Here is a 10,167-nt window from a genome sequence, read left to right as displayed (position 1 = left end):
TGGAATTAGGCCATTTGGCCCATCACGTCCACTTTGCTATTTGATCCTGTCGGGTGTGTGTTTCTCACCCAACTTTCCCACCTTATCACTGTAACTCTCGATCGTTGTTTTAATCTAACATTTGTCTTAAAGACATGGTTACGTCAGTGTGTCGGTATGTGTGTGTGATTGCGTGTGTGTTTCTGTGTATATCTGTTTAATGGCAGGAGACAGGGTGATGGTGGATGGTTGTTTTTTGAAATGGAAGCCTGTGAGCAGCGATGATCCAGAGGCCAAATTGTTGGGTCCACTTTTGTTTGTCATTTATATAAATGATTTAGATGAGAGTAATAGAAGATATATTTCGCAAATTTGCGGATAACATCAAGTTTGGGTGTACAGTGGAGAGTGTTTCTATAATGGTGAACAACGAAGATTACAAAGAGACCTTCATTAATTAAATCAATGATTCATAGAGATGTACAACAGGGAAACAGACCCTTCAACTTGTTCATGCCATCCGATTATTCTAAATTAATCCACTCCCATTTGCCAGCATTTGGCCCATGTCCCACTAATCATAAAGCCATCCAGTTGCCTCTTAAATGCTGTAATTGTTCCAGCCTCCACCAGTTTCTCTGGCAGTTTATTCCATAGAAGCACCATCCTCTGCAGGAAAAAAAAGTTGTTCTTCATTGTCTTTCAAATATTTCTCTTCCCACCTTAAACCTATGCCTTCTAGTTTTAGACTCTCCTACCTTGGGGGGAAGGAACCTTGACCACTCACCGTATCCATGCCCTTCATAATTTTATAAACCTCTAGAAAGTGTAAATGTGACTCCAATCAAGACGGTTGGCTGCGCTTTCAGTCATCCTGGGTCTATAGTCTCAAATTCAGTAGTCGTACCTCTTCCTTCTCCATCAAGGCACGATTCCAAAAAAGTTTAATCAACTTGTTCAGACATGTGAAACAGCTCTGTGGGATTTGGAACTAGAATTTTCGTTGCAGTGATAGGGACACTACTATCATTCAGCATTAGCCCCTAAAGCTGCAACATGATGCTCCGGTGTGTTTGTTCTTCAGCCTGTTGTAACATGCTGTGACACACCTCCACAGGACATGACTCCACTCCACCTTCTCCAGAGATAGGGGCACTATCAGACAGTCATGGACTGGAATTGAATCCGGAGCTCCGGCTCAGAAATTTGGGCACCCATCCATTAAACAAGGCCTAAATCATGCCCAGATTTCGGGTCATATTTGAAGTTCATGGATTTATTAAATTCTGGTTAACATTACAAAATTATACAGGGGGCATTTCTAATTGAAAAAAAAGTACAAGTTATTAGTCTAAACAAAAGGATGTTGAGTGCATTCGCTATGCTATTGAGATAGCCAATGAACATCTTCAATTGCTTGGCTATGATTTCCGGTTTAAATAGCTATTACCAGCAGTCTGCGATATTAGGGAAAGAAATCCTGCAGACACACTCTACACTATGAAGGCTCTCGAGTAGATATCAATACTAAACATCAGAGACGAGAAAGGAGCACAATTCTAGGCCCAAAACACCGGTCACTATTTCACATCCCGTGGCTTCCCTCTTCCTAAAATCATTCATTGAGACAAGGCAACTGTTTCCTTTCCAGCTTTTGCTTTCCAACTCCTCCCTCTGCCTGCACAAGGCAAACCAAGTTCTGGGTCTTTGGGAAACTCAAGGCTGGTGTTTGTTGGCCTTATGGACAGGGGATTGTCGTTTAATCCGAAGGGGGAGTGTGAGGGGGCAGTAATATCATTCACTGGGCTAAGTTGTGGCAGATGGAGTTTAACATGGACGCATGTGAGGCATTGTATTTTGATAAAATAAACAAGAGGAGGGCTTATACAATTAATGGTGGGCTTTGGTAGTTATATAGTAAAGAGGGACCTAGGGACGCAGGTATAATTCTTTGAAGTTTGTGGCGCAGGGTGTTTAAGGTTACTTCATTGCTCATACTTTTGAGGTTAGAAGTTGGGAAGTCATGCTGAGATTGTGCAGGATATTGATAAAGCCTCTTCTGAAGTCCTGTGTGCAGTTCTGTTATAGGAAGGAGATTATTAATCCGGAGATGTTTGAGAAGAGATTACCAGGATGTTACCAGTAACACCTCATCTTCTGCCTTGGAAGACACAAACACACGGCATGAACATTGGATTCACTGATTTACAAATCTCCCCTGGCCAACCCAGATCCCAGATCCAACCCCCGGACTCACATCTGCCCTTTCGAGGAGACCTAATGTCCATCTTCCTTCCCACCATCTCCTCCACACTCCCGACCGATCTGTCACTATCACCTCCTAACTTCACTCACCTATCACTGATCTTTCCCCCAGCCTCACCCCATCACCCATTTTCTCTTAGCCCCTTCTCCCTCCCCAGTCCTGAAAAAAGGTCCTGCCTGAAACGTTACTCTCTTACTCCTTGGATGTTGCCTGGCTTCCTGTGCCTTGTCCACCTCCATGCTTTACCTGCCCTGAATTATCCATTATCTGTAGTCCCCATTATCTCTTAGATACAATTCCCTTTTAACATAGCCATGTCACAGTCTGTTATAACCGCATGGAGTCTGCGGGATATTTTCTTATCAGATCATGGACGATAAAAGTTCTCTCAATGTCTTCCTGATATTGCAGTGCCTGATCAGTAGATGCAGAACGTATGTTTCAATTTATAAACGGAGAAGCATGCTTATATTCTGATAAACCCCTGGCATTGCTCCCATATCCAAGGGAGATTGAATGCTTACACATGACTGATCTACCAGACCGAACATAACGTATGCTGTCCCTCAGTCACCCCCACATATCCCACCCAGAATATGTAAATTTTAATCAAAATTTTGAATTTTAATAAAAAGTATTGAATTGAAATGCGTTAACGGGAGGTATTTGTTCAGCGACTGTGATTGATGTTAGTCTCCATGCATCCCAAATACGTCGCTGGAGGGCTTTCCTCTTCTATTAATTAGGGACTCGGTTCAATGTGTTATCTCATAGTATCAGCGGGAGAATCAATGACAGCACTAACAGGCATCAGCAGGTTTAGAGAGAGGGGGAGGAGAGATCAGAATCTGAGAACATTAGACTGGAATGTTCCAACAATGGACAGGAGTTTATCCGAGGTTCTTTACTGTCTGTCTCGGCCTTGGATCTCATTAGTTTTGCAGATCTATGATGTACTGATGGTTGTTCAAGCTGGTTACTATCCCATCCTCGCTAAGTTGGTGTTCCTGGTAATTTATGCTATCTGTTCATTAAACCAGGTTGGACTGAATTGCTGCACGTATTATTTAAAATTTAGAAAGGTGGATGTCAACATTTTCAAATCCAATGAACTATTTCTTTCCTCACAAATTGTATCGAGCAAATTACTCATGACAAGTTACTCACCAAATTGTGAGGAGAACCAGACAGTTCTCAAACTCCATAATCCTTCTAGCCCTGCACAGATTCTACATTTCTATATCCTCCCACTCACTCAACCTGTCCAATACCAAAATCATGATATCACCGACTCCTCCTCTGCCTCAGTGCATCTTCTGAATAAACCATCAATTGTGTCTTTGTTAAATCTGGATACAATTTATCAAGTCCCTTGTAACCACATGTCAATTACAGAATAATTGCTCTTGACTTTGTTGAACTTGTTTACTGCACAGATTCTGTCAGATGGGCAGATGCTGCATGCTGCTTAAATCATTGACACATAATCGAGAGGCACAGAATAATAATCTGTTGATATCTCATGAACGAAATTGATGTGATTGGACTGAAACTATCATCATTTGTGAAAAAAGGCCCATCTGCTTGCTCCATGTCCTTCAGAGAAGCCAATGCATTATCCTTCCCCAGTCATGTCTGTGCAAACCCACAGCAATATGTTTTACTCTTGACTGTCCTGTGGAACAGCTGAACCAGTCACTCAGTTCAAGCTCAGCATAACATGCTGGCCTGACCATGACTGCACACATCCCATGAGTGAAGAACAAAAGTAAAGTTAGCTCCCTTCCTCTGCCTGTTTTCCTTATTTCTACACTTCATTTCCATTCAGGTAGGTGACCATTCCCTATTTCAAGTGCAATCTTTCTGACAAAGTCCCTCCCCAAGAGTGATGTTCATCTCCACAGGCACCTCTGGTACTGGCTTTACTGATGCTGACATGCAGATGTAAGGAACGTTTAAATTCCACAACAGTGGCAGTGCATAGAGAAGGAATGGGTTTTTATGTCATAATAAAGATACGGAGACCAATAAGTGAGGGAAAGGAATTATTGTGATCATCACTAAGAGTGTAGTTGAGGTAGTACTTGGGGTATTATGGACAGATTTTTCTCCTTTAGAAGGAATTATCTCACTACAATAGAGGCTGTGTAAAGGAATTTCATGAGACTAATCCCTGGGCTGATGGTAAAAGAGGAGTGAGTGAAGGTTAATCTGTAGCACAGTCAGAGAATAAGAGGTCATTGCATTGAAACTTGATGGTGATGGACAATCACTCGTTATGTTCTATACAGTCACCGAGAAGGTGATAAATTCCATGATTTGCATTTTTATTTTTAATCGGGATGCATGATTCTTGATATTTAAGTGCCTCTGTGGATAAAATCTTCAGTCAAATCCTGCCTTGATATCAGGGTCAATCCCTCTTACCTAAGCAGGTCAGTTAAACACTTTTGTTAATGTTAATATGTGATGGTGTCTGTGTGGAGAGTATTTTCTTCTCATAGAGGGCAGTGAATGTCAGGAATTCTCAGGTCTAGAAAGTTAGGGGGGGGCGATATTACTCCAAGAGGAGGTAGATGGATTTTTGACCTGTCAGAGAGCTGAGGGGTGTGAAGAATTGCGCATTAAAGAAGAGTTAATGCCAACAGTAGGTCAGCCATGATGGCATACAATGGTGTGAGCATCCAAATTACTACTCCTGTTTTTATGTTCTCATATTCTGTCTTTGGAAAGTTAATGGTTTTAATTTTCCTGGAAGTGTTGTTATTGAATGTTGAGGACAGTGAGAGAAAAGCATTTTGTGAGCCATCTCTGGGAGAGGTATGGGCCCGATATTCACATGAATCTGGGTCTACAACATGACCAACATACGAAACACCATTTGCAGAGAGGAGACACTCTTTAAAGAGGTGGGAGACCACTTTCATACACAGTTTGGATTTCCCATCACATTTTCCAACCCACAGCAAACCACACAGTGTTGACGGACTGAATGATATCCTGTAATACTGCGGACCAGGTATTTGCAGCAAGTGGTCTCCATCTGCTCCTATACAAGTGGTTTTAAGGACTGAATGGAAGATAGGAACAGAGAACTGAGGAGCAGGAGGGGGTCATTAGACACTTTGTCATTGCTCGACCAGACAATAAGATCATGGCTGATCTGAGTGTGGTCTGCGCAGCACTTTTCAGTCTGTCCACAATTTTCCTCCATTCACATGTCTGTCAAATGTTGTAAAACACAACTTTGAATAAATGCAGGCACCCAGGCACAATACTAGGAAACTGCACAAAGTCAAAGTACACAGGCAGCACAATTCTGGAAGGAAACAGACATTTATCTATCAGTCTTGTTCCCATTCAATTAATTCTGCTGCAGTTTATCATTTTAGATTTGTTCATGGAATGTGGGTGTTGTTGATAGGCCAACATTTATGGACCATGTCTAATTACGCTGGAAGTGGTGGTGTTTAGCTGCCACCTTGAGCTGAAACCTCTGGGGAAAAGAATTCCCATTTGAACAACCCATGTGAATTTCTCATTTCTGCTCCGACAAATGTTGGAGGGTCGCTGTGTCCTTTTGCAGCCCCACTTCTCCACTGGTTACAACAGGTTTGAAGTGTAACCTAGCCCAGTCTCTCTAAAAATGTGAGACACAGAGTCACACACGTACAGACACATACACAATCACATTGTCTGAAGATGAAAACGTATAGGAAAATGTTTCCAGAGTTTCATAGTAGGTGAACTCATTTCAAATGGAAAAGAAATGATGCGTCCCAACTGATATTCTGTCTCCGACGTTATTCTACTCAAACGAGCTGCTGGTATGAGACTTCTACCTGGAATAGTTGGATTTCCTTTCCTTCAAGCAGTGGAGCGATTCCCATGAATCCTCAACAGGAATGCTCCAAGTTTGGTGAAGATGACTCAGGGATTTTTTACTCTCACATTTTGCTGTCAGAAAGGACAAAGTGAGAGAGAGGGGGCAATAGACTGTCGCTTACGACCATAAGATCATCGGATATAGGAACAGAAATTAGACCATTCAGCCCATCGAGTCTAATCCACTCTTCAATTATGGCTGACAAGTTTCTCAAAACCATTCTCCTGTCTTCTCCCTGTAACCCTTGATCCCTTTGATACTCAAGAAGCTAACTACCTCTATCTTAATTATACACAATGACCTGACCTCCACTGCCTTCTGTGAAAATGAATTCCATAGATTCTCCACTCTCTGGCTGAAGACGTTTCTCCTTACCTCCATTCTTCAAGGATTTCCCTTTACTCTAAGGCTATATCCTTGGGTCCTAGAGTCTCCTACCAATGGAAGTCTTCCCACCATCCACACTGTCCAGGCCATTTAGTATTCTGTATGTTTCAATTAGATCCCCCCACAGCCCTCTGAACCCCATCAAGAACAGACCCAGAGTCCTCAAACGTTCTCATATATTAAGCTTTTCATTCCTGAGACCATTCCCATGTACCTCCTGTGAACCCATTCCAAGGTCAGCACATCCTTCCTGAGTTGTGGGGATAAAAACAGCGCACAATACTCCAAATATGGTCTGACAAGAGCCTTATAGACCCTCAGAAGTACATCCCTGCTTTTATATTCAAATCCTTTCCAAATAAATTCCATCACTGCATTTGCCTTCCTAATTACTGACTCAATCTGCAATTTTACATTGAGAAAATCCTGGAGTAGAACTCCCAAGTCCCTTTGTCCTTCAGACATCTGAATTTTCTCGGTAGTCCATGTTTTTTTTCTTCCTAACAAAGTGCATATTCCCACAATTTCCCACTTTGTACTCCATCTGCCATTTCTTTGCTCATATTCCTAACCTATCCAAATTCTTCGTGAGCCTCCTTGCCTCTTCAATGTTACCTGTCCCTATACCAATTTTTGTTTCATCTTCAAACGTAGATAGAATGCCTACAGATCCTTCATCTGGATCGTTAATGTATAAAGTGAAAAGTTGTGGTCCCAACACTGAGCCTTAAGGAACGCCACTTGTCACCGACTGTCAACCTGAGAGGGACACATTTATCGATATTCTTTGCTTCCTGCCAGACACCCAAACTTCTATCCATGCTAGCACCTTGCCACTAACACCATGGGCCCTTGCCTTACTCAGTAGCCTCCTGTCGGCACATTGTCAAAGACTTTCTGGATGTCCAGGTGGATGACATCCATTGGCTCTCCTTGTTCTAAGCTGATCATTACGTCCTCAATGTTTTCTAGCAGATTTTCCAGGCTTACCTCCCCTTGATGAAACCATGGTAACTTTGTCCTACTTTACCATCCACATCCAAGTATTCAGAAATCTCATCCTTCACAATGGAATCCAGGATCTTACCCACAGCCAAGTTTAGATTAATCAGTCTGTAATTTTCCATTTTTTTCTTTACTTTTTTTAAACGGGGGCATCACGTTAGCGATTTTCCAGTCCTCTGGGAATCTCCCTGATTTGAGAGATTCCTGAAAGATCACCACCAACGCCTCTCCTGTCTCATCAGCTATCTGCCTTAGAAATCTGGAGTGGAGTCCATCTGGTCCAGGTGATTTACTTACCTTCAGGCTATTCAGTTTTTCCAACACCTTCTCCTAGGTGATGGCCACCTTACTCACCTTACTGTCCACTAAGTCTTTTCAATGTTTGGGATATTACTCGTGTTTTCAACGATGAAGACTGACAAAAAGTAATTTTTCAGCTCCTCAGCCATTTCCTTGTTCCACATTATTATCAATTTCTAGCGATCAGATGCCCATTTTTGACTCTCGTTTGCCCTTTATGTATCGAAAGAAGCTCTTACAGTCTTTCTTTACATGACTGGCTTGCTTACCTCATATTTAACTTTCTCACTCCTTATATCATTTTTTTTGCTCTCTGTTGGTCTTTGCAAGTGTTACGATATGGGGGTGAACGCCTCTTAATTAAACCAAACACCCTGGAAAGCTCAACTAACCCGTCACCTATTAGAATATGAGTGACAGAGAACTCCCAAATTCCACTATTTAAAGAAAATAACGCCAATTTATTTTTAACTGTAAAAGTGAACATTACGCCACAACTATTTACAACTTTAACCAACCCACCCCCCACAACTGCCCCCAAATCTCTAACAATATGCTGTTTCAATAAGACACTTGTGAAGATTACATCAACTTAATTTCAAAACCACACAGCCACTGCCGTCCTCTGTGATGTTACTCTCCTGGCTGCTGAATTCCCTGGGTCGTCGTATTTCTGTTTACTGTGAATAGGTTTCATATGAAAAAATACATATGATTAGTGAGTATTTCCTAATTTCTTGCAAAGCAAGATGGTTGATCCCCAGGCTTCTTCTGTCTCGATGGCATCTGCTCTCTCCCTAATTTTCAAAATGTTCGCATTTTTATGTCCCCAGCATCCAATTGTCTCACTGGTTCAATGTTGGCAAAACAATAAATTCAATCTCGATTTGCTTTCAGTGACAGAGTGAAGGAAAGGGAGTGTTGCATGCGAAGGTGAGAGTGGTGTAGCAAGAGCCTTGTTCGGGGGTAGGTGCTGTAACAGATATACAGACAGTGTGAGGGAGTAGAGAGAACAGGGAGACATTTGTCCTGGCCGAGCGGGGAAGGTTATTGATGCTTGTCCTGTATCGATGTGCATTTCTTCAGATTATCTCAGTATCGGGGTGAGCCTCCCCAATGTCCTGTCCATGTCTATTACTAATAACACCACACACCACATCCCACAGCTTCTTCAGAATCAGTTTGTATGGATCGTGCAAACAACAAGGAGGAACACACATTGGTGCCTTACATATCTAAACCAAGACTGTTGTGCAACTTTGTGCATCCGATTCTCTGGAAATTAGATATGCAAATATCGTGGGTGCTGCAGTAATACTGGATTATCTAAAACTGCATCTAAAGTGTGTTAACTAAATGATTGCTAATGCTGTGAAAAATCAATTTCATGTGTATATGAGGTAGGTTGAAGAGTATGTTGTGAACTAAAGTAGAGAGCAGGTTATTTTGGGCGTGGTGTTGTGTGGTCAGAAGGACTGATGACTGACCGTGCTCTGAGGCAGCTATTGGCCAATCGTGACATTAATATGTTGCATTTTACACGGCGCCTGCAAGCAATATAGAATTTTTGAACATTACACTCAAATATCATGGAAACCCGAAGGCTAGAGGGTCAAGTGAATTGGAAAAATACAATATGACACTTAGTGTGAGACAAACATTGGCTGGTAGTCATAGAAATACTGTATATATCTGAACAATATGTACATATCACTAAGTTACAAACACCAGCGAAAGGGAAGGTGACTCATTAATGGTTAACGTAAGAAATTAATGATTGCATTAAATTGAAGCAGCTTCAGAAGAATTCCAGGTATTGTGCAAACCTGAACATACAGAGAGATTTACTTTTCTGAAAATAAGGACGAAGAAAGTGTTAAGGAAATCAAAAAGAACATGAATACGAACAAACAGGAAATAAAAAAGCCTGCTTAAATCTCCGATCCATATACCAAAGAAAACAAAAGTAAGGCCAAATGTGGAAATTTGTAAGGTATAGGAGAATTTATTTTGGGGAACAAGGAAATGGCAGAGAAACTAACCAGCTACTTTGCATCTGTCTTCATTGAGAAAGCGCCAGGCAATCTCTGTGTAAAGCAAGTGATCACATGGGACTTGTGGAACAAAAGACATGAAGTCCATTCATATCAGCAAAATGGTAGTACTTGAAAATTGAGCTAGATTAATCATTGCTAAGTCTGATGGGCCAGATATACTTCATATCAAAATGTCAGAAATAAAACAGCATATTTATTGCACTGCCGGTGACTGTGTTTTATTTTCTTGCAGATCCAGCCATTGTAGGTAACTGAAAGGGAGTAAACATGTCCCATCTATGTACACA

Source organism: Chiloscyllium punctatum, chromosome 27 (genome assembly GCF_047496795.1).
Source record: "Chiloscyllium punctatum isolate Juve2018m chromosome 27, sChiPun1.3, whole genome shotgun sequence".
Lineage (NCBI taxonomy): Eukaryota > Metazoa > Chordata > Chondrichthyes > Orectolobiformes > Hemiscylliidae > Chiloscyllium > Chiloscyllium punctatum.
This window is presented reverse-complemented; position numbering follows the sequence as displayed.